Source organism: Staurois parvus, unplaced genomic scaffold (genome assembly GCF_062004578.1).
Source record: "Staurois parvus isolate SC_StPar_1 unplaced genomic scaffold, SC_StPar_1.0 ptg002327l, whole genome shotgun sequence".
Lineage (NCBI taxonomy): Eukaryota > Metazoa > Chordata > Amphibia > Anura > Ranidae > Staurois > Staurois parvus.
This window is the reverse complement of record NW_028320123.1, coordinates 151307-176008: the sequence shown is the minus strand read 5'-3', so window position 1 is coordinate 176008 and position 24702 is coordinate 151307. Positions and strand designations below refer to the sequence as shown.

Below are 24702 nucleotides of genomic sequence, written 5' to 3'. Positions count from 1 at the left end.
TCACCTGTCTCTGCGGTGTCTCGTAGCGCCCCAGCAGTCTCTCACCTGTCTCTGCGGTGTCTCGTAGCCCCCCCCAGGTGAGACTGCTGCCCCCCCAGCAGTCTCTCACCTGTCTCTGCGGTGTCTCGTAGCCCCCCAGCAGTCTCTCACCTGTCTCTGCGGTGTCTCGTAGCGCCCCAGCAGTCTCTCACCTGTCTCTGCGGTGTCTCGTAGCCCCCCAGCAGTCTCTCACCTGTCTCTGCGGTGTCTCGTAGCCCCCCCAGCAGTCTCTCACCTGTCTCTGCGGTGTCTCGTAGCCCCCCCAGCAGTCTCTCACCTGTCTCTGCGGTGTCTCGTAGCTCCCCCAGCAGTCGCTCACCTGTCTCTGCGGTGTCTCATAGCCCCCCAGCAGTCTCTCACCTGTCTCTGCGGTGTCTCGTAGCCCCCCCAGCAGTCTCTCACCTGTCTCTGCGGTGTCTCGTAGCCCCCCAGCAGTCTCTCACCTGTCTCTGCGGTGTCTCGTAGCCCCCCAGCAGTCTCTCACCTGTCTCTGCGGTGTCTCGTAGCCCCCCCCAGCAGTCTCTCACCTGTCTCTGCGGTGTCTCGTAGCGCCCCAGCAGTCTCTCACCTGTCTGTGCGGTGTCTCGTAGCCCCCCAGCAGTCTCTCACCTGTCTCTGCGGTGTCTCGTAGCCCCCCCAGCAGTCTCTCACCTGTCTCTGCGGTGTCTCGTAGCCCCCCCAGCAGTCTCTCACCTGTCTCTGCGGTGTCTCGTAGCTCCCCCAGCAGTCGCTCACCTGTCTCTGCGGTGTCTCATAGCCCCCCAGCAGTCTCTCACCTGTCTCTGCGGTGTCTCGTAGCCCCCCCAGCAGTCTCTCACCTGTCTCTGCGGTGTCTCGTAGCCCCCCAGCAGTCTCTCACCTGTCTCTGCGGTGTCTCGTAGCCCCCCAGCAGTCTCTCACCTGTCTCTGCGGTGTCTCGTAGCCCCCCCCAGCAGTCTCTCACCTATCTCTGCGGTGTCTCATAGTCCCCCAGCAGTCCCTCACCTGTCTCTGCGGTGTCTCGTAGCCCCCCAGCAGTCTCTCACCTGTCTCTGCGTTGTCTCGTAGCCCCCCCAGCAGTCTCTCACCTGTCTCTGCGGTGTCTCGTAGCCCCCCAAGCAGTCTCTCACCTGTCTCTGCGGTGTCTCGTAGCCCCCCAGCAGTCTCTCACCTGTCTCTGCGGTGTCTCGTAGCCCCCCAGCAGTCCCTCACCTGTCTCTGCGGTGTCTCGTAGCCCCCCCAGCAGTCCCTCACCTGTCTCTGCGGTGTCTCGTAGCCCCCCAGCAGTCTCACCTGTCTCTGCGGTGTCTCGTAGCCCCCCCAGCAGTCTCTCACCTGTCTCTGCGGTGTCTCGTAGCCCCCCCAGCAGTCTCTCACCTGTCTCTGCGGTGTCTCGTAGCTCCCCCAGCAGTCGCTCACCTGTCTCTGCGGTGTCTCATAGCCCCCCAGCAGTCTCTCACCTGTCTCTGAGGTGTCTCGTAGCCCCCCCAGCAGTCTCTCACCTGTCTCTGCGGTGTCTCGTAGCCCCCCCAGCAGTCTCTCACCTGTCTCTGCGGTGTCTCGTAGCCCCCCAGCAGTCTCTCACATGTCTCTGAGGTGTCTCGTAGCCCCCCAGCAGTCTCACCTGTCTCTGCGGTGTTTCGTAGCCCCCCAGCAGTCTCTCACCTGTCTCTGCGGTGTCTCGTAGCCCCCCCCAGCAGTCTCTCACCTATCTCTGCGGTGTCTCATAGTCCCCCAGCAGTCCCTCCCCTGTCTCTGCGGTGTCTCGTAGCCCCCCAGCAGTCTCTCACCTGTCTCTGCGTTGTCTCGTAGCCCCCCCAGCAGTCTCTCACCTGTCTCTGCGGTGTCTCGTAGCCCCCCAGCAGTCTCTCACCTGTCTCTGCGGTGTCTCGTAGCCCCCCAGCAGTCCCTCACCTGTCTCTGCGGTGTCTCGTAGCCCCCCCAGCAGTCCCTCACCTGTCTCTGCGGTGTCTCGTAGCCCCCCAGCAGTCTCACCTGTCTCTGCGGTGTCTCGTAGCCCCCCCAGCAGTCCCTCACCTGTCTCTGCGGTGTCTCGTAGCCCCCCAGCAGTCTCTCACCTGTCTCTGCGGTGTCTCGTAGCCCCCCAGCAGTCTCTCACCTGTCTCTGCGGTGTCTCGTAGCCCCCCAGCAGTCTCACCTGTCTCTGCGGTGTCTCGTAGCCCCCCAGCAGTCTCTCACCTGTCTCTGAGGTGTCTCGTAGCCCCCCCAGCAGTCTCACCTGTCTCTGCGGTGTCTCGTAGCCCCCCAGCAGTCTCTCACCTGTCTCTGCGGTGTCTCGTAGCCCTCCCAGCAGTCTCTCACCTGTCTCTGCGGTGTCTCGTAGCCCCCAGCAGTCTCCCACCTGTCTCTGTGGTGTCTCGTAGCCCCCCAGCAGTCTCTCACCTGTCTCTGCGGTGTCTCGTAGCCCCCCCCCAGCAGTCTCTCACCTGTCTCTGCGGTGTCTCGTAGCCCCCCAAGCAGTCTCACCTGTCTCTGCGGTGTCTCGTAGCCCCCCCCCAGCAGTCTCTGCCCTGTCTCTGCGGTGTCTCGTAGCCCCCCCAGCAGTCTCTCACCTGTCTCTGCGGTGTCTCGTAGCCCCCCCAGCAGTCTCTCACCTGTCGCTGCGGTGTCTCATAGCCCCCCAGCAGCCTCTCACCTGTCTCTGCGGTGTTTCGTAGCCCCCCCAGCAGTCTCTCACCTGTCTCTGCGGTGTCTCGTAGCCCCCCAGCAGCCTCTCACCTGTCTCTGCGGTGTCTCGTAGCCCCCCAGCAGTCTCTCACCTGTCTCTGCGGTGTCTCGTAGCCCCCCAGCAGTCTCTCACCTGTCTCTGCGGTGTCTCGTAGCCCCCCCAGCAGTCTCTCACCTGTCTCTGCGGTGTCTCGTAGCCCCCCCAGCAGTCTCTCACCTGTCTCTGCGGTGTCTCGTAGCCCCCCAGCAGTCTCTCACCTGTCTCTGCGGTGTCTCGTAGCCCCCCAGCAGTCTCTCACCTGTCTCTGCGGTGTCTCGTAGCCCCCCCAGCAGTCTCTCACCTGTCTCTGCGGTGTCTCGTAGCCCCCCAGCAGTCTCTCACCTGTCTCTGCGGTGTCTCGTAGCCCCCCCAGCAGTCGCTCACCTGTCTCTGCGGTGTCTCGTAGCCCCCCAGCAGTCTCTCACCTGTCTCTGCGGTGTCTCGTAGCCCCCCAGCAGTCTCTCACCTGTCTCTGCGGTGGTCGTAGCCCCCCAGCAGTCTCACCTGTCTCTGCGGTGTCTCATAGCCCCCCCAGCAGTCTCTCACCTGTCTCTGCGGTGTCTCGTAGCCCCCCCAGCAGTCTCTCACCTGTCTCTGCGGTGTCTCGTAGCCCCCCCAGCAGTCTCTCACCTGTCTCTGCGGTGTCTCGTAGTCCCCCAGTAGTCTCTCACCTGTCTCTGCGGTGTCTCGTAGCCCCCCAGCAGTCCCTCACCTTTCTCTACGGTGTCTCGTAGCCCCCCCAGCAGTCTCTGCCCTGTCTCTGCGGTGTCTCGTAGCCCCCCAGCAGTCTCTCACCTGTCTCTGCGGTGTCTCGTAGCCCCCCCCAGGTGAGACTGCTGCCCCCCCAGCAGTCTCTCACCTGTCTCTGCGGTGTCTCGTAGCCCCCCAGCAGTCTCTCACCTGTCTCTGCGGTGTCTCGTAGCGCCCCAGCAGTCTCTCACCTGTCTCTGCGGTGTCTCGTAGCCCCCCAGCAGTCTCTCACCTGTCTCTGCGGTGTCTCGTAGCCCCCCCAGCAGTCTCTCACCTGTCTCTGCGGTGTCTCGTAGCCCCCCCAGCAGTCTCTCACCTGTCTCTGCGGTGTCTCGTAGCTCCCCCAGCAGTCGCTCACCTGTCTCTGCGGTGTCTCATAGCCCCCCAGCAGTCTCTCACCTGTCTCTGCGGTGTCTCGTAGCCCCCCCAGCAGTCTCTCACCTGTCTCTGCGGTGTCTCGTAGCCCCCCAGCAGTCTCTCACCTGTCTCTGCGGTGTCTCGTAGCCCCCCAGCAGTCTCTCACCTGTCTCTGCGGTGTCTCGTAGCCCCCCCCAGCAGTCTCTCACCTGTCTCTGCGGTGTCTCGTAGCGCCCCAGCAGTCTCTCACCTGTCTGTGCGGTGTCTCGTAGCCCCCCAGCAGTCTCTCACCTGTCTCTGCGGTGTCTCGTAGCCCCCCCAGCAGTCTCTCACCTGTCTCTGCGGTGTCTCGTAGCCCCCCCAGCAGTCTCTCACCTGTCTCTGCGGTGTCTCGTAGCTCCCCCAGCAGTCGCTCACCTGTCTCTGCGGTGTCTCATAGCCCCCCAGCAGTCTCTCACCTGTCTCTGCGGTGTCTCGTAGCCCCCCCAGCAGTCTCTCACCTGTCTCTGCGGTGTCTCGTAGCCCCCCAGCAGTCTCTCACCTGTCTCTGCGGTGTCTCGTAGCCCCCCAGCAGTCTCTCACCTGTCTCTGCGGTGTCTCGTAGCCCCCCCCAGCAGTCTCTCACCTATCTCTGCGGTGTCTCATAGTCCCCCAGCAGTCCCTCACCTGTCTCTGCGGTGTCTCGTAGCCCCCCAGCAGTCTCTCACCTGTCTCTGCGTTGTCTCGTAGCCCCCCCAGCAGTCTCTCACCTGTCTCTGCGGTGTCTCGTAGCCCCCCAAGCAGTCTCTCACCTGTCTCTGCGGTGTCTCGTAGCCCCCCAGCAGTCTCTCACCTGTCTCTGCGGTGTCTCGTAGCCCCCCAGCAGTCCCTCACCTGTCTCTGCGGTGTCTCGTAGCCCCCCCAGCAGTCCCTCACCTGTCTCTGCGGTGTCTCGTAGCCCCCCAGCAGTCTCACCTGTCTCTGCGGTGTCTCGTAGCCCCCCCAGCAGTCTCTCACCTGTCTCTGCGGTGTCTCGTAGCCCCCCCAGCAGTCTCTCACCTGTCTCTGCGGTGTCTCGTAGCTCCCCCAGCAGTCGCTCACCTGTCTCTGCGGTGTCTCATAGCCCCCCAGCAGTCTCTCACCTGTCTCTGAGGTGTCTCGTAGCCCCCCCAGCAGTCTCTCACCTGTCTCTGCGGTGTCTCGTAGCCCCCCCAGCAGTCTCTCACCTGTCTCTGCGGTGTCTCGTAGCCCCCCAGCAGTCTCTCACATGTCTCTGAGGTGTCTCGTAGCCCCCCAGCAGTCTCACCTGTCTCTGCGGTGTTTCGTAGCCCCCCAGCAGTCTCTCACCTGTCTCTGCGGTGTCTCGTAGCCCCCCCCAGCAGTCTCTCACCTATCTCTGCGGTGTCTCATAGTCCCCCAGCAGTCCCTCCCCTGTCTCTGCGGTGTCTCGTAGCCCCCCAGCAGTCTCTCACCTGTCTCTGCGTTGTCTCGTACCCCCCCAGCAGTCTCTCACCTGTCTCTGCGGTGTCTCGTAGCCCCCCAGCAGTCTCTCACCTGTCTCTGCGGTGTCTCGTAGCCCCCCAGCAGTCCCTCACCTGTCTCTGCGGTGTCTCGTAGCCCCCCCAGCAGTCCCTCACCTGTCTCTGCGGTGTCTCGTAGCCCCCCAGCAGTCTCACCTGTCTCTGCGGTGTCTCGTAGCCCCCCCAGCAGTCCCTCACCTGTCTCTGCGGTGTCTCGTAGCCCCCCAGCAGTCTCTCACCTGTCTCTGCGGTGTCTCGTAGCCCCCCAGCAGTCTCTCACCTGTCTCTGCGGTGTCTCGTAGCCCCCCCCAGGTGAGACTGCTGCCCCCCCAGCAGTCTCTCACCTGTCTCTGCGGTGTCTCGTAGCCCCCCAGCAGTCTCTCACCTGTCTCTGCGGTGTCTCGTAGCGCCCCAGCAGTCTCTCACCTGTCTCTGCGGTGTCTCGTAGCCCCCCCCAGGTGAGACTGCTGCCCCCCCAGCAGTCTCTCACCTGTCTCTGCGGTGTCTCGTAGCCCCCCAGCAGTCTCTCACCTGTCTCTGCGGTGTCTCGTAGCGCCCCAGCAGTCTCTCACCTGTCTCTGCGGTGTCTCGTAGCCCCCCAGCAGTCTCTCACCTGTCTCTGCGGTGTCTCGTAGCCCCCCCAGCAGTCTCTCACCTGTCTCTGCGGTGTCTCGTAGCCCCCCCAGCAGTCTCTCACCTGTCTCTGCGGTGTCTCGTAGCTCCCCCAGCAGTCGCTCACCTGTCTCTGCGGTGTCTCATAGCCCCCCAGCAGTCTCTCACCTGTCTCTGCGGTGTCTCGTAGCCCCCCCAGCAGTCTCTCACCTGTCTCTGCGGTGTCTCGTAGCCCCCCAGCAGTCTCTCACCTGTCTCTGCGGTGTCTCGTAGCCCCCCAGCAGTCTCTCACCTGTCTCTGCGGTGTCTCGTAGCCCCCCCCAGCAGTCTCTCACCTGTCTCTGCGGTGTCTCGTAGCGCCCCAGCAGTCTCTCACCTGTCTGTGCGGTGTCTCGTAGCCCCCCAGCAGTCTCTCACCTGTCTCTGCGGTGTCTCGTAGCCCCCCCAGCAGTCTCTCACCTGTCTCTGCGGTGTCTCGTAGCCCCCCCAGCAGTCTCTCACCTGTCTCTGCGGTGTCTCGTAGCTCCCCCAGCAGTCGCTCACCTGTCTCTGCGGTGTCTCATAGCCCCCCAGCAGTCTCTCACCTGTCTCTGCGGTGTCTCGTAGCCCCCCCAGCAGTCTCTCACCTGTCTCTGCGGTGTCTCGTAGCCCCCCAGCAGTCTCTCACCTGTCTCTGCGGTGTCTCGTAGCCCCCCAGCAGTCTCTCACCTGTCTCTGCGGTGTCTCGTAGCCCCCCCAGCAGTCTCTCACCTGTCTCTGCGGTGTCTCGTAGCCCCCCCAGCAGTCTCTCACCTGTCTCTGCGGTGTCTCGTAGCCCCCCCAGCAGTCTCTCACCTGTCTCTGCGTTGTCTCGTAGCCCCCCCAGCAGTCTCTCACCTGTCTCTGCGGTGTCTCGTAGCCCCCCAAGCAGTCTCTCACCTGTCTCTGCGGTGTCTCGTAGCCCCCCAGCAGTCTCTCACCTGTCTCTGCGGTGTCTCGTAGCCCCCCAGCAGTCCCTCACCTGTCTCTGCGGTGTCTCGTAGCCCCCCCAGCAGTCCCTCACCTGTCTCTGCGGTGTCTCGTAGCCCCCCAGCAGTCTCACCTGTCTCTGCGGTGTCTCGTAGCCCCCCCAGCAGTCTCTCACCTGTCTCTGCGGTGTCTCGTAGCCCCCCCAGCAGTCTCTCACCTGTCTCTGCGGTGTCTCGTAGCTCCCCCAGCAGTCGCTCACCTGTCTCTGCGGTGTCTCATAGCCCCCCAGCAGTCTCTCACCTGTCTCTGAGGTGTCTCGTAGCCCCCCCAGCAGTCTCTCACCTGTCTCTGCGGTGTCTCGTAGCCCCCCCAGCAGTCTCTCACCTGTCTCTGCGGTGTCTCGTAGCCCCCCAGCAGTCTCTCACATGTCTCTGAGGTGTCTCGTAGCCCCCCAGCAGTCTCACCTGTCTCTGCGGTGTTTCGTAGCCCCCCAGCAGTCTCTCACCTGTCTCTGCGGTGTCTCGTAGCCCCCCCCAGCAGTCTCTCACCTATCTCTGCGGTGTCTCATAGTCCCCCAGCAGTCCCTCCCCTGTCTCTGCGGTGTCTCGTAGCCCCCCAGCAGTCTCTCACCTGTCTCTGCGTTGTCTCGTAGCCCCCCCAGCAGTCTCTCACCTGTCTCTGCGGTGTCTCGTAGCCCCCCAGCAGTCTCTGACCTGTCTCTGCGGTGTCTCGTAGCCCCCCAGCAGTCTCTCACCTGTCTCTGCGGTGTCTCGTAGCCCCCCCAGCAGTCCCTCACCTGTCTCTGCGGTGTCTCGTAGCCCCCCAGCAGTCTCACCTGTCTCTGCGGTGTCTCGTAGCCCCCCCAGCAGTCCCTCACCTGTCTCTGCGGTGTCTCGTAGCCCCCCAGCAGTCTCTCACCTGTCTCTGCGGTGTCTCGTAGCCCCCCAGCAGTCTCTCACCTGTCTCTGCGGTGTCTCGTAGCCCCCCCCAGGTGAGACTGCTGCCCCCCCAGCAGTCTCTCACCTGTCTCTGCGGTGTCTCGTAGCCCCCCAGCAGTCTCTCACCTGTCTCTGCGGTGTCTCGTAGCGCCCCAGCAGTCTCTCACCTGTCTCTGCGGTGTCTCGTAGCCCCCCCCAGGTGAGACTGCTGCCCCCCCAGCAGTCTCTCACCTGTCTCTGCGGTGTCTCGTAGCCCCCCAGCAGTCTCTCACCTGTCTCTGCGGTGTCTCGTAGCGCCCCAGCAGTCTCTCACCTGTCTCTGCGGTGTCTCGTAGCCCCCCAGCAGTCTCTCACCTGTCTCTGCGGTGTCTCGTAGCCCCCCCAGCAGTCTCTCACCTGTCTCTGCGGTGTCTCGTAGCCCCCCCAGCAGTCTCTCACCTGTCTCTGCGGTGTCTCGTAGCTCCCCCAGCAGTCGCTCACCTGTCTCTGCGGTGTCTCATAGCCCCCCAGCAGTCTCTCACCTGTCTCTGCGGTGTCTCGTAGCCCCCCCAGCAGTCTCTCACCTGTCTCTGCGGTGTCTCGTAGCCCCCCAGCAGTCTCTCACCTGTCTCTGCGGTGTCTCGTAGCCCCCCAGCAGTCTCTCACCTGTCTCTGCGGTGTCTCGTAGCCCCCCCCAGCAGTCTCTCACCTGTCTCTGCGGTGTCTCGTAGCGCCCCAGCAGTCTCTCACCTGTCTGTGCGGTGTCTCGTAGCCCCCCAGCAGTCTCTCACCTGTCTCTGCGGTGTCTCGTAGCCCCCCCAGCAGTCTCTCACCTGTCTCTGCGGTGTCTCGTAGCCCCCCCAGCAGTCTCTCACCTGTCTCTGCGGTGTCTCGTAGCTCCCCCAGCAGTCGCTCACCTGTCTCTGCGGTGTCTCATAGCCCCCCAGCAGTCTCTCACCTGTCTCTGCGGTGTCTCGTAGCCCCCCCAGCAGTCTCTCACCTGTCTCTGCGGTGTCTCGTAGCCCCCCAGCAGTCTCTCACCTGTCTCTGCGGTGTCTCGTAGCCCCCCAGCAGTCTCTCACCTGTCTCTGCGGTGTCTCGTAGCCCCCCCCAGCAGTCTCTCACCTATCTCTGCGGTGTCTCATAGTCCCCCAGCAGTCCCTCACCTGTCTCTGCGGTGTCTCGTAGCCCCCCAGCAGTCTCTCACCTGTCTCTGCGTTGTCTCGTAGCCCCCCCAGCAGTCTCTCACCTGTCTCTGCGGTGTCTCGTAGCCCCCCAAGCAGTCTCTCACCTGTCTCTGCGGTGTCTCGTAGCCCCCCAGCAGTCTCTCACCTGTCTCTGCGGTGTCTCGTAGCCCCCCAGCAGTCCCTCACCTGTCTCTGCGGTGTCTCGTAGCCCCCCCAGCAGTCCCTCACCTGTCTCTGCGGTGTCTCGTAGCCCCCCAGCAGTCTCACCTGTCTCTGCGGTGTCTCGTAGCCCCCCCAGCAGTCTCTCACCTGTCTCTGCGGTGTCTCGTAGCCCCCCCAGCAGTCTCTCACCTGTCTCTGCGGTGTCTCGTAGCTCCCCCAGCAGTCGCTCACCTGTCTCTGCGGTGTCTCATAGCCCCCCAGCAGTCTCTCACCTGTCTCTGAGGTGTCTCGTAGCCCCCCCAGCAGTCTCTCACCTGTCTCTGCGGTGTCTCGTAGCCCCCCCAGCAGTCTCTCACCTGTCTCTGCGGTGTCTCGTAGCCCCCCAGCAGTCTCTCACATGTCTCTGAGGTGTCTCGTAGCCCCCCAGCAGTCTCACCTGTCTCTGCGGTGTTTCGTAGCCCCCCAGCAGTCTCTCACCTGTCTCTGCGGTGTCTCGTAGCCCCCCCCAGCAGTCTCTCACCTATCTCTGCGGTGTCTCATAGTCCCCCAGCAGTCCCTCCCCTGTCTCTGCGGTGTCTCGTAGCCCCCCAGCAGTCTCTCACCTGTCTCTGCGTTGTCTCGTAGCCCCCCCAGCAGTCTCTCACCTGTCTCTGCGGTGTCTCGTAGCCCCCCAGCAGTCTCTCACCTGTCTCTGCGGTGTCTCGTAGCCCCCCAGCAGTCCCTCACCTGTCTCTGCGGTGTCTCGTAGCCCCCCCAGCAGTCCCTCACCTGTCTCTGCGGTGTCTCGTAGCCCCCCAGCAGTCTCACCTGTCTCTGCGGTGTCTCGTAGCCCCCCCAGCAGTCCCTCACCTGTCTCTGCGGTGTCTCGTAGCCCCCCAGCAGTCTCTCACCTGTCTCTGCGGTGTCTCGTAGCCCCCCAGCAGTCTCTCACCTGTCTCTGCGGTGTCTCGTAGCCCCCCAGCAGTCTCACCTGTCTCTGCGGTGTCTCGTAGCCCCCCAGCAGTCTCTCACCTGTCTCTGAGGTGTCTCGTAGCCCCCCCAGCAGTCTCACCTGTCTCTGCGGTGTCTCGTAGCCCCCCAGCAGTCTCTCACCTGTCTCTGCGGTGTCTCGTAGCCCTCCCAGCAGTCTCTCACCTGTCTCTGCGGTGTCTCGTAGCCCCCAGCAGTCTCCCACCTGTCTCTGTGGTGTCTCGTAGCCCCCCAGCAGTCTCTCACCTGTCTCTGCGGTGTCTCGTAGCCCCCCCCCAGCAGTCTCTCACCTGTCTCTGCGGTGTCTCGTAGCCCCCCAAGCAGTCTCACCTGTCTCTGCGGTGTCTCGTAGCCCCCCCCCAGCAGTCTCTGCCCTGTCTCTGCGGTGTCTCGTAGCCCCCCCAGCAGTCTCTCACCTGTCTCTGCGGTGTCTCGTAGCCCCCCCAGCAGTCTCTCACCTGTCGCTGCGGTGTCTCATAGCCCCCCAGCAGCCTCTCACCTGTCTCTGCGGTGTTTCGTAGCCCCCCCAGCAGTCTCTCACCTGTCTCTGCGGTGTCTCGTAGCCCCCCAGCAGCCTCTCACCTGTCTCTGCGGTGTCTCGTAGCCCCCCAGCAGTCTCTCACCTGTCTCTGCGGTGTCTCGTAGCCCCCCAGCAGTCTCTCACCTGTCTCTGCGGTGTCTCGTAGCCCCCCCAGCAGTCTCTCACCTGTCTCTGCGGTGTCTCGTAGCCCCCCCAGCAGTCTCTCACCTGTCTCTGCGGTGTCTCGTAGCCCCCCAGCAGTCTCTCACCTGTCTCTGCGGTGTCTCGTAGCCCCCAGCAGTCTCTCACCTGTCTCTGCGGTGTCTCGTAGCCCCCCCAGCAGTCTCTCACCTGTCTCTGCGGTGTCTCGTAGCCCCCCAGCAGTCTCTCACCTGTCTCTGCGGTGTCTCGTAGCCCCCCCAGCAGTCGCTCACCTGTCTCTGCGGTGTCTCGTAGCCCCCCAGCAGTCTCTCACCTGTCTCTGCGGTGTCTCGTAGCCCCCCAGCAGTCTCTCACCTGTCTCTGCGGTGGTCGTAGCCCCCCAGCAGTCTCACCTGTCTCTGCGGTGTCTCATAGCCCCCCCAGCAGTCTCTCACCTGTCTCTGCGGTGTCTCGTAGCCCCCCCAGCAGTCTCTCACCTGTCTCTGCGGTGTCTCGTAGCCCCCCCAGCAGTCTCTCACCTGTCTCTGCGGTGTCTCGTAGTCCCCCAGTAGTCTCTCACCTGTCTCTGCGGTGTCTCGTAGCCCCCCAGCAGTCCCTCACCTTTCTCTACGGTGTCTCGTAGCCCCCCCAGCAGTCTCTGCCCTGTCTCTGCGGTGTCTCGTAGCCCCCCAGCAGTCTCTCACCTGTCTCTGCGGTGTCTCGTAGCCCCCCCCAGGTGAGACTGCTGCCCCCCCAGCAGTCTCTCACCTGTCTCTGCGGTGTCTCGTAGCCCCCCAGCAGTCTCTCACCTGTCTCTGCGGTGTCTCGTAGCGCCCCAGCAGTCTCTCACCTGTCTCTGCGGTGTCTCGTAGCCCCCCCAGCAGTCTCTCACCTGTCTCTGCGGTGTCTCGTAGCCCCCCCAGCAGTCTCTCACCTGTCTCTGCGGTGTCTCGTAGCCCCCCCAGCAGTCTCTCACCTGTCTCTGCGGTGTCTCGTAGCTCCCCCAGCAGTCGCTCACCTGTCTCTGCGGTGTCTCATAGCCCCCCAGCAGTCTCTCACCTGTCTCTGCGGTGTCTCGTAGCCCCCCCAGCAGTCTCTCACCTGTCTCTGCGGTGTCTCGTAGCCCCCCAGCAGTCTCTCACCTGTCTCTGCGGTGTCTCGTAGCCCCCCAGCAGTCTCTCACCTGTCTCTGCGGTGTCTCGTAGCCCCCCCCAGCAGTCTCTCACCTGTCTCTGCGGTGTCTCGTAGCGCCCCAGCAGTCTCTCACCTGTCTGTGCGGTGTCTCGTAGCCCCCCAGCAGTCTCTCACCTGTCTCTGCGGTGTCTCGTAGCCCCCCCAGCAGTCTCTCACCTGTCTCTGCGGTGTCTCGTAGCCCCCCCAGCAGTCTCTCACCTGTCTCTGCGGTGTCTCGTAGCTCCCCCAGCAGTCGCTCACCTGTCTCTGCGGTGTCTCATAGCCCCCCAGCAGTCTCTCACCTGTCTCTGCGGTGTCTCGTAGCCCCCCCAGCAGTCTCTCACCTGTCTCTGCGGTGTCTCGTAGCCCCCCAGCAGTCTCTCACCTGTCTCTGCGGTGTCTCGTAGCCCCCCAGCAGTCTCTCACCTGTCTCTGCGGTGTCTCGTAGCCCCCCCCAGCAGTCTCTCACCTATCTCTGCGGTGTCTCATAGTCCCCCAGCAGTCCCTCACCTGTCTCTGCGGTGTCTCGTAGCCCCCCAGCAGTCTCTCACCTGTCTCTGCGTTGTCTCGTAGCCCCCCCAGCAGTCTCTCACCTGTCTCTGCGGTGTCTCGTAGCCCCCCAAGCAGTCTCTCACCTGTCTCTGCGGTGTCTCGTAGCCCCCCAGCAGTCTCTCACCTGTCTCTGCGGTGTCTCGTAGCCCCCCAGCAGTCCCTCACCTGTCTCTGCGGTGTCTCGTAGCCCCCCAGCAGTCTCTCACCTGTCTCTGCGGTGTCTCGTAGCCCCCCAGCAGTCCCTCACCTGTCTCTGCGGTGTCTCGTAGCCCCCCCAGCAGTCCCTCACCTGTCTCTGCGGTGTCTCGTAGCCCCCCAGCAGTCTCACCTGTCTCTGCGGTGTCTCGTAGCCCCCCCAGCAGTCTCTCACCTGTCTCTGCGGTGTCTCGTAGCCCCCCCAGCAGTCTCTCACCTGTCTCTGCGGTGTCTCGTAGCTCCCCCAGCAGTCGCTCACCTGTCTCTGCGGTGTCTCATAGCCCCCCAGCAGTCTCTCACCTGTCTCTGAGGTGTCTCGTAGCCCCCCCAGCAGTCTCTCACCTGTCTCTGCGGTGTCTCGTAGCCCCCCCAGCAGTCTCTCACCTGTCTCTGCGGTGTCTCGTAGCCCCCCAGCAGTCTCTCACATGTCTCTGAGGTGTCTCGTAGCCCCCCAGCAGTCTCACCTGTCTCTGCGGTGTTTCGTAGCCCCCCAGCAGTCTCTCACCTGTCTCTGCGGTGTCTCGTAGCCCCCCCCAGCAGTCTCTCACCTATCTCTGCGGTGTCTCATAGTCCCCCAGCAGTCCCTCCCCTGTCTCTGCGGTGTCTCGTAGCCCCCCAGCAGTCTCTCACCTGTCTCTGCGTTGTCTCGTAGCCCCCCCAGCAGTCTCTCACCTGTCTCTGCGGTGTCTCGTAGCCCCCCAGCAGTCTCTCACCTGTCTCTGCGGTGTCTCGTAGCCCCCCAGCAGTCCCTCACCTGTCTCTGCGGTGTCTCGTAGCCCCCCCAGCAGTCCCTCACCTGTCTCTGCGGTGTCTCGTAGCCCCCCAGCAGTCTCACCTGTCTCTGCGGTGTCTCGTAGCCCCCCCAGCAGTCCCTCACCTGTCTCTGCGGTGTCTCGTAGCCCCCCAGCAGTCTCTCACCTGTCTCTGCGGTGTCTCATAGCCCCCCAGCAGTCTCTCACCTGTCTCTGCGGTGTCTCGTAGCCCCCCCCAGGTGAGACTGCTGCCCCCCCAGCAGTCTCTCACCTGTCTCTGCGGTGTCTCGTAGCCCCCCAGCAGTCTCTCACCTGTCTCTGCGGTGTCTCGTAGCGCCCCAGCAGTCTCTCACCTGTCTCTGCGGTGTCTCGTAGCCCCCCCCAGGTGAGACTGCTGCCCCCCCAGCAGTCTCTCACCTGTCTCTGCGGTGTCTCGTAGCCCCCCAGCAGTCTCTCACCTGTCTCTGCGGTGTCTCGTAGCGCCCCAGCAGTCTCTCACCTGTCTCTGCGGTGTCTCGTAGCCCCCCAGCAGTCTCTCACCTGTCTCTGCGGTGTCTCGTAGCCCCCCCAGCAGTCTCTCACCTGTCTCTGCGGTGTCTCGTAGCCCCCCCAGCAGTCTCTCACCTGTCTCTGCGGTGTCTCGTAGCTCCCCCAGCAGTCGCTCACCTGTCTCTGCGGTGTCTCATAGCCCCCCAGCAGTCTCTCACCTGTCTCTGCGGTGTCTCGTAGCCCCCCCAGCAGTCTCTCACCTGTCTCTGCGGTGTCTCGTAGCCCCCCAGCAGTCTCTCACCTGTCTCTGCGGTGTCTCGTAGCCCCCCAGCAGTCTCTCACCTGTCTCTGCGGTGTCTCGTAGCCCCCCCCAGCAGTCTCTCACCTGTCTCTGCGGTGTCTCGTAGCGCCCCAGCAGTCTCTCACCTGTCTGTGCGGTGTCTCGTAGCCCCCCAGCAGTCTCTCACCTGTCTCTGCGGTGTCTCGTAGCCCCCCCAGCAGTCTCTCACCTGTCTCTGCGGTGTCTCGTAGCCCCCCCAGCAGTCTCTCACCTGTCTCTGCGGTGTCTCGTAGCTCCCCCAGCAGTCGCTCACCTGTCTCTGCGGTGTCTCATAGCCCCCCAGCAGTCTCTCACCTGTCTCTGCGGTGTCTCGTAGCCCCCCCAGCAGTCTCTCACCTGTCTCTGCGGTGTCTCGTAGCCCCCCAGCAGTCTCTCACCTGTCTCTGCGGTGTCTCGTAGCCCCCCAGCAGTCTCTCACCTGTCTCTGCGGTGTCTCGTAGCCCCCCCCAGCAGTCTCTCACCTATCTCTGCGGTGTCTCATAGTCCCCCAGCAGTCCCTCACCTGTCTCTGCGGTGTCTCGTAGCCCCCCAGCAGTCTCTCACCTGTCTCTGCGTTGTCTCGTAGCCCCCCCAGCAGTCTCTCACCTGTCTCTGCGGTGTCTCGTAGCCCCCCAAGCAGTCTCTCACCTGTCTCTGCGGTGTCTCGTAGCCCCCCAGCAGTCTCTCACCTGTCTCTGCGGTGTCTCGTAGCCCCCCAGCAGTCCCTCACCTGTCTCTGCGGTGTCTCGTAGCCCCCCCAGCAGTCCCTCACCTGTCTCTGCGGTGTCTCGTAGCCCCCCAGCAGTCTCACCTGTCTCTGCGGTGTCTCGTAGCCCCCCCAGCAGTCTCTCACCTGTCTCTGCGGTGTCTCGTAGCCCCCCCAGCAGTCTCTCACCTGTCTCTGCGGTGTCTCGTAGCTCCCCCAGCAGTCGCTCACCTGTCTCTGCGGTGTCTCATAGCCCCCCAGCAGTCTCTCACCTGTCTCTGAGGTGTCTCGTAGCCCCCCCAGCAGTCTCTCACCTGTCTCTGCGGTGTCTCGTAGCCCCCCCAGCAGTCTCTCACCTGTCTCTGCGGTGTCTCGTAGCCCCCCAGCAGTCTCTCACATGTCTCTGAGGTGTCTCGTAGCCCCCCAGCAGTCTCACCTGTCTCTGCGGTGTTTCGTAGCCCCCCAGCAGTCTCTCACCTGTCTCTGCGGTGTCTCGTAGCCCCCCCCAGCAGTCTCTCACCTATCTCTGCGGTGTCTCGTAGCCCCCCAGCAGTCCCTCACCTGTCTCTGCGGTGTCTCGTAGCCCCCCCAGCAGTCCCTCACCTGTCTCTGCGGTGTCTCGTAGCCCCCCAGCAGTCTCACCTGTCTCTGCGGTGTCTCGTAGCCCCCCCAGCAGTCCCTCACCTGTCTCTGCGGTGTCTCGTAGCCCCCCAGCAGTCTCTCACCTGTCTCTGCGGTGTCTCGTAGCCCCCCAGCAGTCTCTCACCTGTCTCTGCGGTGTCTCGTAGCCCCCCAGCAGTCTCACCTGTCTCTGCGGTGTCTCGTAGCCCCCCAGCAGTCTCTCACCTGTCTCTGAGGTGTCTCGTAGCCCCCCCAGCAGTCTCACCTGTCTCTGCGGTGTCTCGTAGCCCCCCAGCAGTCTCTCACCTGTCTCTGCGGTGTCTCGTAGCCCTCCCAGCAGTCTCTCACCTGTCTCTGCGGTGTCTCGTAGCCCCCAGCAGTCTCCCACCTGTCTCTGTGGTGTCTCGTAGCCCCCCAGCAGTCTCTCACCTGTCTCTGCGGTGTCTCGTAGCCCCCCCCCAGCAGTCTCTCACCTGTCTCTGCGGTGTCTCGTAGCCCCCCAAGCAGTCTCACCTGTCTCTGCGGTGTCTCGTAGCCCCCCCCCAGCAGTCTCTGCCCTGTCTCTGCGGTGTCTCGTAGCCCCCCCAGCAGTCTCTCACCTGTCTCTGCGGTGTCTCGTAGCCCCCCCAGCAGTCTCTCACCTGTCGCTGCGGTGTCTCATAGCCCCCCAGCAGCCTCTCACCTGTCTCTGCGGTGTCTCGTAGCCCCCCCCAGCAGTCTCTCACCTGTCTCTGCGGTGTTTCGTAGCCCCCCCAGCAGTCTCTCACCTGTCTCTGCGGTGTCTCGTAGCCCCCCAGCAGCCTCTCACCTGTCTCTGCGGTGTCTCGTAGCCCCCCAGCAGTCTCTCACCTGTCTCTGCGGTGTCTCGTAGCCCCCCAGCAGTCTCTCACCTGTCTCTGCGGTGTCTCGTAGCCCCCCCAGCAGTCTCTCACCTGTCTCTGCGGTGTCTCGTAGCCCCCCCAGCAGTCTCTCACCTGTCTCTGCGGTGTCTCGTAGCCCCCCAGCAGTCTCTCACCTGTCTCTGCGGTGTCTCGTAGCCCCCCAGCAGTCTCTCACCTGTCTCTGCGGTGTCTCGTAGCCCCCCCAGCAGTCTCTCACCTGTCTCTGCGGTGTCTCGTAGCCCCCCAGCAGTCTCTCACCTGTCTCTGCGGTGTCTCGTAGCCCCCCCAGCAGTCGCTCACCTGTCTCTGCGGTGTCTCGTAGCCCCCCAGCAGTCTCTCACCTGTCTCTGCGGTGTCTCGTAGCCCCCCAGCAGTCTCTCACCTGTCTCTGCGGTGGTCGTAGCCCCCCAGCAGTCTCACCTGTCTCTGCGGTGTCTCATAGCCCCCCCAGCAGTCTCTCACCTGTCTCTGCGGTGTCTCGTAGCCCCCCCAGCAGTCTCTCACCTGTCTCTGCGGTGTCTCGTAGCCCCCCCAGCAGTCTCTCACCTGTCTCTGCGGTGTCTCGTAGTCCCCCAGTAGTCTCTCACCTGTCTCTGCGGTGTCTCGTAGCCCCCCAGCAGTCCCTCACCTTTCTCTACGGTGTCTCGTAGCCCCCCCAGCAGTCTCTGCCCTGTCTCTGCGGTGTCTCGTAGCCCCCCAGCAGTCTCTCACCTGTCTCTGCGGTGTCTCGTAGCCCCCCCCAGGTGAGACTGCTGCCCCCCCAGCAGTCTCTCACCTGTCTCTGCGGTGTCTCGTAGCCCCCCAGCAGTCTCTCACCTGTCTCTGCGGTGTCTCGTAGCGCCCCAGCAGTCTCTCACCTGTCTCTGCGGTGTCTCGTAGCCCCCCAGCAGTCTCTCACCTGTCTCTGCGGTGTCTCGTAGCCCCCCCAGCAGTCTCTCACCTGTCTCTGCGGTGTCTCGTAGCCCCCCCAGCAGTCTCTCACCTGTCTCTGCGGTGTCTCGTAGCTCCCCCAGCAGTCGCTCACCTGTCTCTGCGGTGTCTCATAGCCCCCCAGCAGTCTCTCACCTGTCTCTGCGGTGTCTCGTAGCCCCCCCAGCAGTCTCTCACCTGTCTCTGCGGTGTCTCGTAGCCCCCCAGCAGTCTCTCACCTGTCTCTGCGGTGTCTCGTAGCCCCCCAGCAGTCTCTCACCTGTCTCTGCGGTGTCTCGTAGCCCCCCCCAGCAGTCTCTCACCTGTCTCTGCGGTGTCTCGTAGCGCCCCAGCAGTCTCTCACCTGTCTCTGCGGTGTCTCGTAGCCCCCCAGCAGTCTCTCACCTGTCTCTGCGGTGTCTCGTAGCCCCCCCAGCAGTCTCTCACCTGTCTCTGCGGTGTCTCGTAGCTCCCCCAGCAGTCGCTCACCTGTCTCTGCGGTGTCTCATAGCCCCCCAGCAGTCTCTCACCTGTCTCTGCGGTGTCTCGTAGCCCCCCCAGCAGTCTCTCACCTGTCTCTGCGGTGTCTCGTAGCCCCCCAGCAGTCTCTCACCTGTCTCTGCGGTGTCTCGTAGCCCCCCAGCAGTCTCTCACCTGTCTCTGCGGTGTCTCGTAGCCCCCCCCCAGCAGTCTCTCACCTATCTCTGCGGTGTCTCATAGTCCCCCAGCAGTCCCTCACCTGTCTCTGCGGTGTCTCGTAGCCCCCCAGCAGTCTCTCACCTGTCTCTGCGTTGTCTCGTAGCCCCCCCAGCAGTCTCTCACCTGTCTCTGCGGTGTCTCGTAGCCCCCCAAGCAGTCTCTCACCTGTCTCTGCGGTGTCTCGTAGCCCCCCAGCAGTCTCTCACCTGTCTCTGCGGTGTCTCGTAGCCCCCCAGCAGTCCCTCACCTGTCTCTGCGGTGTCTCGTAGCCCCCCCAGCAGTCCCTCACCTGTCTCTGCGGTGTCTCGTAGCCCCCCAGCAGTCTCACCTGTCTCTGCGGTGTCTCGTAGCCCCCCCAGCAGTCTCTCACCTGTCTCTGCGGTGTCTCGTAGCCCCCCCAGCAGTCTCTCACCTGTCTCTGCGGTGTCTCGTAGCTCCCCCAGCAGTCGCTCACCTGTCTCTGCGGTGTCTCATAGCCCCCCAGCAGTCTCTCACCTGTCTCTGAGGTGTCTCGTAGCCCCCCCAGCAGTCTCTCACCTGTCTCTGCGGTGTCTCGTAGCCCCCCCAGCAGTCTCTCACCTGTCTCTGCGGTGTCTCGTAGCCCCCCAGCAGTCTCTCACATGTCTCTGAGGTGTCTCGTAGCCCCCCAGCAGTCTCACCTGTCTCTGCGGTGTTTCGTAGCCCCCCAGCAGTCTCTCACCTGTCTCTGCGGTGTCTCGTAGCCCCCCCCAGCAGTCTCTCACCTATCTCTGCGGTGTCTCATAGTCCCCCAGCAGTCCCTCCCCTGTCTCTGCGGTGTCTCGTAGCCCCCCAGCAGTCTCTCACCTGTCTCTGCGTTGTCTCGTAGCCCCCCCCAGCAGTCTCTCACCTGTCTCTGAGGTGTCTCGTAGCCCCCCAGCAGTCTCTCACCTGTCTCTGCGGTGTCTCGTAGCCCCCCAGCAGTCTCTCACCTGTCTCTGCGTTGTCTCGTAGCCCCCCCAGCAGTCTCTCACCTGTCTCTGCGGTGTCTCGTAGCCCCCCAGCAGTCTCTCACCTGTCTCTGCGGTGTCTCGTAGCCCCCCAGCAGTCCCTCACCTGTCTCTGCGGTGTCTCGTAGCCCCCCCAGCAGTCCCTCACCTGTCTCTGCGGTGTCTCGTAGCCCCCCAGCAGTCTCACCTGTCTCTGCGGTGTCTCGTAGCCCCCCCAGCAGTCCCTCACCTGTCTCTGCGGTGTCTCGTAGCCCCCCAGCAGTCTCTCACCTGTCTCTGCGGTGTCTCGTAGCCCCCCAGCAGTCTCTCACCTGTCTCTGCGGTGTCTCGTAGCCCCCCAGCAGTCTCACCTGTCTCTGCGGTGTCTCGTAGCCCCCCAGCAGTCTCTCACCTGTCTCTGAGGTGTCTCGTAGCCCCCCCAGCAGTCTCACCTGTCTCTGCGGTGTCTCGTAGCCCCCCAGCAGTCTCTCACCTGTCTCTGCGGTGTCTCGTAGCCCTCCCAGCAGTCTCTCACCTGTCTCTGCGGTGTCTCGTAGCCCCCCAGCAGTCTCTCACCTGTCTCTGCGGTGTCTCGTAGCCCTCCCAGCAGTCTCTCACCTGTCTCTGCGGTGTCTCGTAGCCCCCCAGCAGTCTCTCACCTGTCTCTGCGGTGTCTCGTAGCCCCCCCCCAGCAGTCTCTCACCTGTCTCTGCGGTGTCTCGTAGCCCCCCCCCAGCAGTCTCTCACCTGTCTCTGCGGTGTCTCGTAGCCCCCCCAGCAGTCTCTCACCTGTCTCTGCGGTGTCTCATAGCCCCCCAGCAGCCTCTCACCTGTCTCTGCGGTGTTTCGTAGCCCCCCCAGCAGTCTCTCACCTATCTCTGCGGTGTCTCGTAGCCCCCCAGCAGCCTCTCACCTGTCTCTGCGGTGTCTCGTAGCCCCCCAGCAGTCTCTCACCTGTCTCTGCGGTGTCTCGTAGCCCCCGAGCAGTCTCTCACCTGTCTCTGCGGTGTCTCGTAGCCCCCCCAGCAGTCTCTCACCTGTCTCTGCGGTGTCTCGTAGCCCCCCCAGCAGTCTCTCACCTGTCTCTGCGGTGTCTCGTAGCCCCCCAGCAGTCTCTCACCTGTCTCTGCGGTGTCTCGTAGCCCCCCAGCAGTCTCTCACCTGTCTCTGCGGTGTCTCGTAGCCCCCCCAGCAGTCTCTCACCTGTCTCTGCGGTGTCTCGTAGCCCCCCAGCAGTCTCTCACCTGTCTCTGCGGTGTCTCGTAGCCCCCCCAGCAGTCGCTCACCTGTCTCTGCGGTGTCTCGTAGCCCCCCAGCAGTCTCTCACCTGTCTCTGCGGTGTCTCGTAGCCCCCCAGCAGTCTCTCACCTGTCTCTGCGGTGGTCGTAGCCCCCCAGCAGTCTCACCTGTCTCTGCGGTGTCTCATAGCCCCCCCAGCAGTCTCTCACCTGTCTCTGCGGTGTCTCGTAGCCCCCCCAGCAGTCTCTCACCTGTCTCTGCGGTGTCTCGTAGCCCCCCCAGCAGTCTCTCACCTGTCTCTGCGGTGTCTCGTAGTCCCCCAGTAGTCTCTCACCTGTCTCTGCGGTGTCTCGTAGCCCCCCAGCAGTCCCTCACCTTTCTCTACGGTGTCTCGTAGCCCCCCCCAGCAGTCTCTGCCCTGTCTCTGCGGTGTCTCGTAGCCCCCCAGCAGTCTCTCACCTGTCTCTGCGGTGTCTCGTAGCCCCCCCAGCAGTCTCACCTGTCTCTGTGGTGTCTCGTAGCCCCCCAGCAGTCTCTCACCTGTCTCTGCGGTGTCTCGTAGCCCCCCCAGCAGTCTCTCACCTGTCTCTGCGGTGTCTCGTAGCCCCCCAGCAGTCTCTCACCTGTCTCTGCGGTGTCTCGTAGCCCCCCCAGCAGTCTCACCTGTCTCTGCGGTGTCTCGTAGCCCCCCAGCAGTCTCTCACCTGTCTCTGCGGTGTCTCGTAGCCCCCCCAGCAGTCTCTCACCTGTCTCTGCGGTGTCTCGTAGCCCCCCAGCAGTCTCTCACCTGTCTCTGCGGTGTCTCGTAGCCCCCCAGCAGTCTCTCACCTGTCTCTGCGGTGTCTCGTAGCCCCCCAGCAGTCCCTCACCTTTCTCTGCGGTGTCTCGTAGCCCCCCAGCAGTCCCTCACCTTTCTCTGCGGTGTCTCGTAGCCCCCCAGCAGTCTCTCACCTTTCTCTACGGTGTCTCGTAGCCCCCCCAGCAGTCTCTCACCTGTCTCTGCGGTGTCTCGTAGCCCCCCAGCAGTCTCTCACCTGTCTCTGCGGTGTCTTGTAGCCCCCAGCAGTCTCTCACCTGTCTCTGCGGTGTCTTGTAGCCCCCCAGCAGTCCCTCACCTTTCTCTGCGGTGTCTCGTAGCCCCCCAGCAGTCCCTCGCCTTTCTCTACGGTGTCTCGTAGCCCCCCCAGCAGTCTCTCACCTGTCTCTGCGGTGTCTCGTAGCCCCCCCCGAGCAGTCTCTCACCTGTCTCTGCGGTGTCTCGTAGCCCCCCAGCAGTCTCTCACCTGTCTCTGCGGTGTCTCGTAGCCCCCCAGCAGTCTCTCACCTGTCTCTGCGGTGTCTCGTAGCCCCCCAGCAGTCTCTCACCTTTCTCTGCGGTGTCTCGTAGCCCCCCAGCAGTCTCTCACCTGTCTCTGCGGTGTCTCGTAGCCCCCCCAGCAGTCTCTCACCTGTCTCTGCGGTGTCTCGTAGCCCCCCCAGCAGTCTCTCACCTGTCTCTGCGGTGTCTCGTAGCCCCCCCAGCAGTCTCTCACCTGTCTCTGCGGTGTCTCGTAGCCCCCCCAGCAGTCTCTCACCTGTCTCTGCGGTGTCTCGTAGCCCCCCCCAGCAGTCTCTGCCCTGTCTCTGCGGTGTCTCGTAGCCCCCCCCAGCAGTCTCTGCCCTGTCTCTGCGGTGTCTCGTAGCCCCCCAGCAGTCTCTCACCTGTCTCTGCGGTGTCTCGTAGCCCCCCAGCAGTCTCTCACCTGTCTCTGCGGTGTCTCGTAGCCCCCCAGCAGTCTCTCACCTGTCTCTGCGGTGTCTCGTAGCCCCCCAGCAGTCTCTCACCTGTCTCTGCGGTGTCTCGTAGCCCCCCAGCAGTCTCTCACCTGTCTCTGCGGTGTCTTGTAGCCCCCCCAGCAGTCTCTCACCTGTCTCTGCGGTGTCTCGTAGCCCCCCAGCAGTCTCTCACTTGTCTCTGCGGTGTCTCGTAGCCCCCCAGCAGTCTCTCACCTGTCTCTGCGGTGTCTCGTAGCCCCCCCAGCAGTCTCTCACCTGTCTCTGCGGTGTTTCGTAGCCCCCCGGCAGTCTCTCACCTGTCTCTACGGTGTCTCGTAGCCCCCCAGCAGTCTCTCACCTGTCTCTGCGGTGTCTCGTAGCCCCCCGGCAGTCTCTCACCTGTCTCTGCGGTGTCTCGTAGCCCCCCTCTCGGAGCCGTGTATGTCTCGGGCAGTCTTCTTTCCTCTGGTTTGGCACATCTGGAAATCGTCTCTTACGTGGTGCCAGGGAGGAGGTCGGAGATCTTGGTCCAATCATCTGGGATCTTCTTATCTCTCATTAACACTTTCACTCCCAGATCACCTGACTCAGGTGGGTCTCGCTGACGCCGCGTCTTTCCCCGCATTACGTAGAAGGATGGCGTCTTCTCACCCACGCTGCCCTTTTCATACCGGATTTACAGCGCGGGTTCTGCGTTACTCACCTCGGCGGCATCTGGAGATCATCGAAATGTTCAGCAGAAACATCCGGCCAACAACACAATGTCTTCTCTTCAAAGAGGGAAAATCGTCCTTTAATGTCTCTTCTGCCCCATTTACAGAGGAATTCTGCGATATCTCACCATCTCCATGTCCTCCAATGTCAAGGCAACGTTCAGGCCCTGACCACACCCACTACGTGAGGACAGGTTCTCTTAGATTTGGGATTTTGCGTATGAACTCAACTCTTGATACCTTTGTAGACTTTATCCTCATACAGGACAAGACCACCAGATATGAGCAGGTCCAGAACGTCTCCCGAGACCTCAGAGGGGCTATAACTATAGACGGGTTGAGAAGAGGGTCCTAAATAGGAACTGGGCCGAGGGCACCCAGGGTAGTCCAGGTGGGAGATGAGGAGAACCTCATATATGAGGACTGGGCCGAGGGCACCCTTACAGAAGTTTACATGAAAGTGGAGAAGAATGTCATATATGAGGACTGGGCCGAGGGAAGGGTTATAGTAGTCCAGGTGGGAGATGAGGAGAACCTCATATATGAGGACTGGGCCGAGGGCAGGGTTATAGTAGTCCAGGTGGGATATGAGGAGAACCTCATATATGAGGACTGGGCCGAGGGCAGGGTTATAGTAGTCCAGGTGGGATATGAGGAGAACCTCATATATGAGGACTGGGCCGAGGGCAGGGTTATAGTAGTCCAGGTGGGATATGAGGAGAACATCATATATGAGGACTGGGCCGAGGGCAGGGTTATAGTAGTCCAGGTGGGATATGAGGAGAACCTCATATATGAGGACTGGGCCGAGGGCAGGGTTAACGTAGTCCAGGTGGGAGATGAGGAGAACCTCATATATAAGAAAGGGGCTGAGGAAAGGGTTATAGTAGGCCAGGTGGGAGATGAGGAGAACCTCATATATGAGAAAGGGGCTGAGGAAAGGGTTATAGTAGTCCGGGTGGGATATGAGGAGAACCTCATATATGAGAAAGGGATTGATGGCAGGGTTAACGTAGTCCAGGTGGGAGATGAGGAGAACCTCATATATAAGAAAGGGGCTGAGGAAAGGGTTATAGTAGGCCAGGTGGGAGATGAGGAGAACCTCATATATGAGAAAGGGGCTGAGGAAAGGGTTATAGTAGTCCAGGTGGGAGATGAGGAGAACCTCATATATGAGAAAGGCGCTGAGGACAGGGTTATAGTAGTCCGGGTGGGATATGAGGAGAACCTCATATGAGAAAGGGATTGATGGCAGGGTTAACGTAGTCCAGGTGGGAGATGAGGAGAACCTCATATATAAGAAAGGGGCTGAGGAAAGGGTTATAGTAGTCCAGGTGGGAGATGAGGAGACCCTCATATATGAGAAAGGGGCTGAGGAAAGGGTTATAGTAGGCCAGGTGGGAGATGAGGAGAACCTCATATATGAGAAAGGGATTGATGGCAGGGTAACGTAGTCCAGGTGGGAGATCAGGAGAACCTCCTATATGATAATGGGATTGATGGCAGGGTTATAGTAGTCCAGGTGGGAGTTAGGAGAACCTCATATATGAGAAAGGGGCTGAGGACAGGGTAACGTAGTCCAGGAGGGAGATGATTCCATGCAGAAAGAATGGATGTCATAAATGTTCCTTAGTGGGGGTATTGGTTACAATAGGTAAGGTGATAAGAGCTTGTTCTATGGTTTTGGTGAATGTATGTGTGAGGAAGGGATGGACATGACAGATGTGTATAATGGCCGAATGGGGGTTACAATAGCCCAGTTTGGGAGAATGGGTTGGATATCAGATGTTCCTTTGTGGAATGTGGTGAAGCAGAGGGTTACAAAAGTCCAGATGGAATTGGATTTGGATGAAGGTATTATGTTCCTTATTGAAGCTTGTGACCTGAATGGACATAAATCCAGTGATGGGGGTTAATGCTAAGGATCTAGCACGGATGTCATCT

General features: G+C 62.3%; 1 protein-coding gene across 1 annotated transcript in view; it reads right to left on the bottom strand.

The window, feature by feature from the left end:
* LOC149431250 (matrix metalloproteinase-21-like) overlaps nucleotides 1–22725 on the bottom strand; it is a 61152-nt gene extending 38427 nt beyond the window's left edge. The window contains exon 1 of the mRNA XM_089665755.1: nucleotides 22445–22725. The gene's annotated coding sequence lies outside the window, so the exon portion shown is untranslated. The remainder of the gene's footprint in view (nucleotides 1–22444) is intronic.
* Between the last annotated feature and the right edge of the window lie 1977 nt (nucleotides 22726–24702).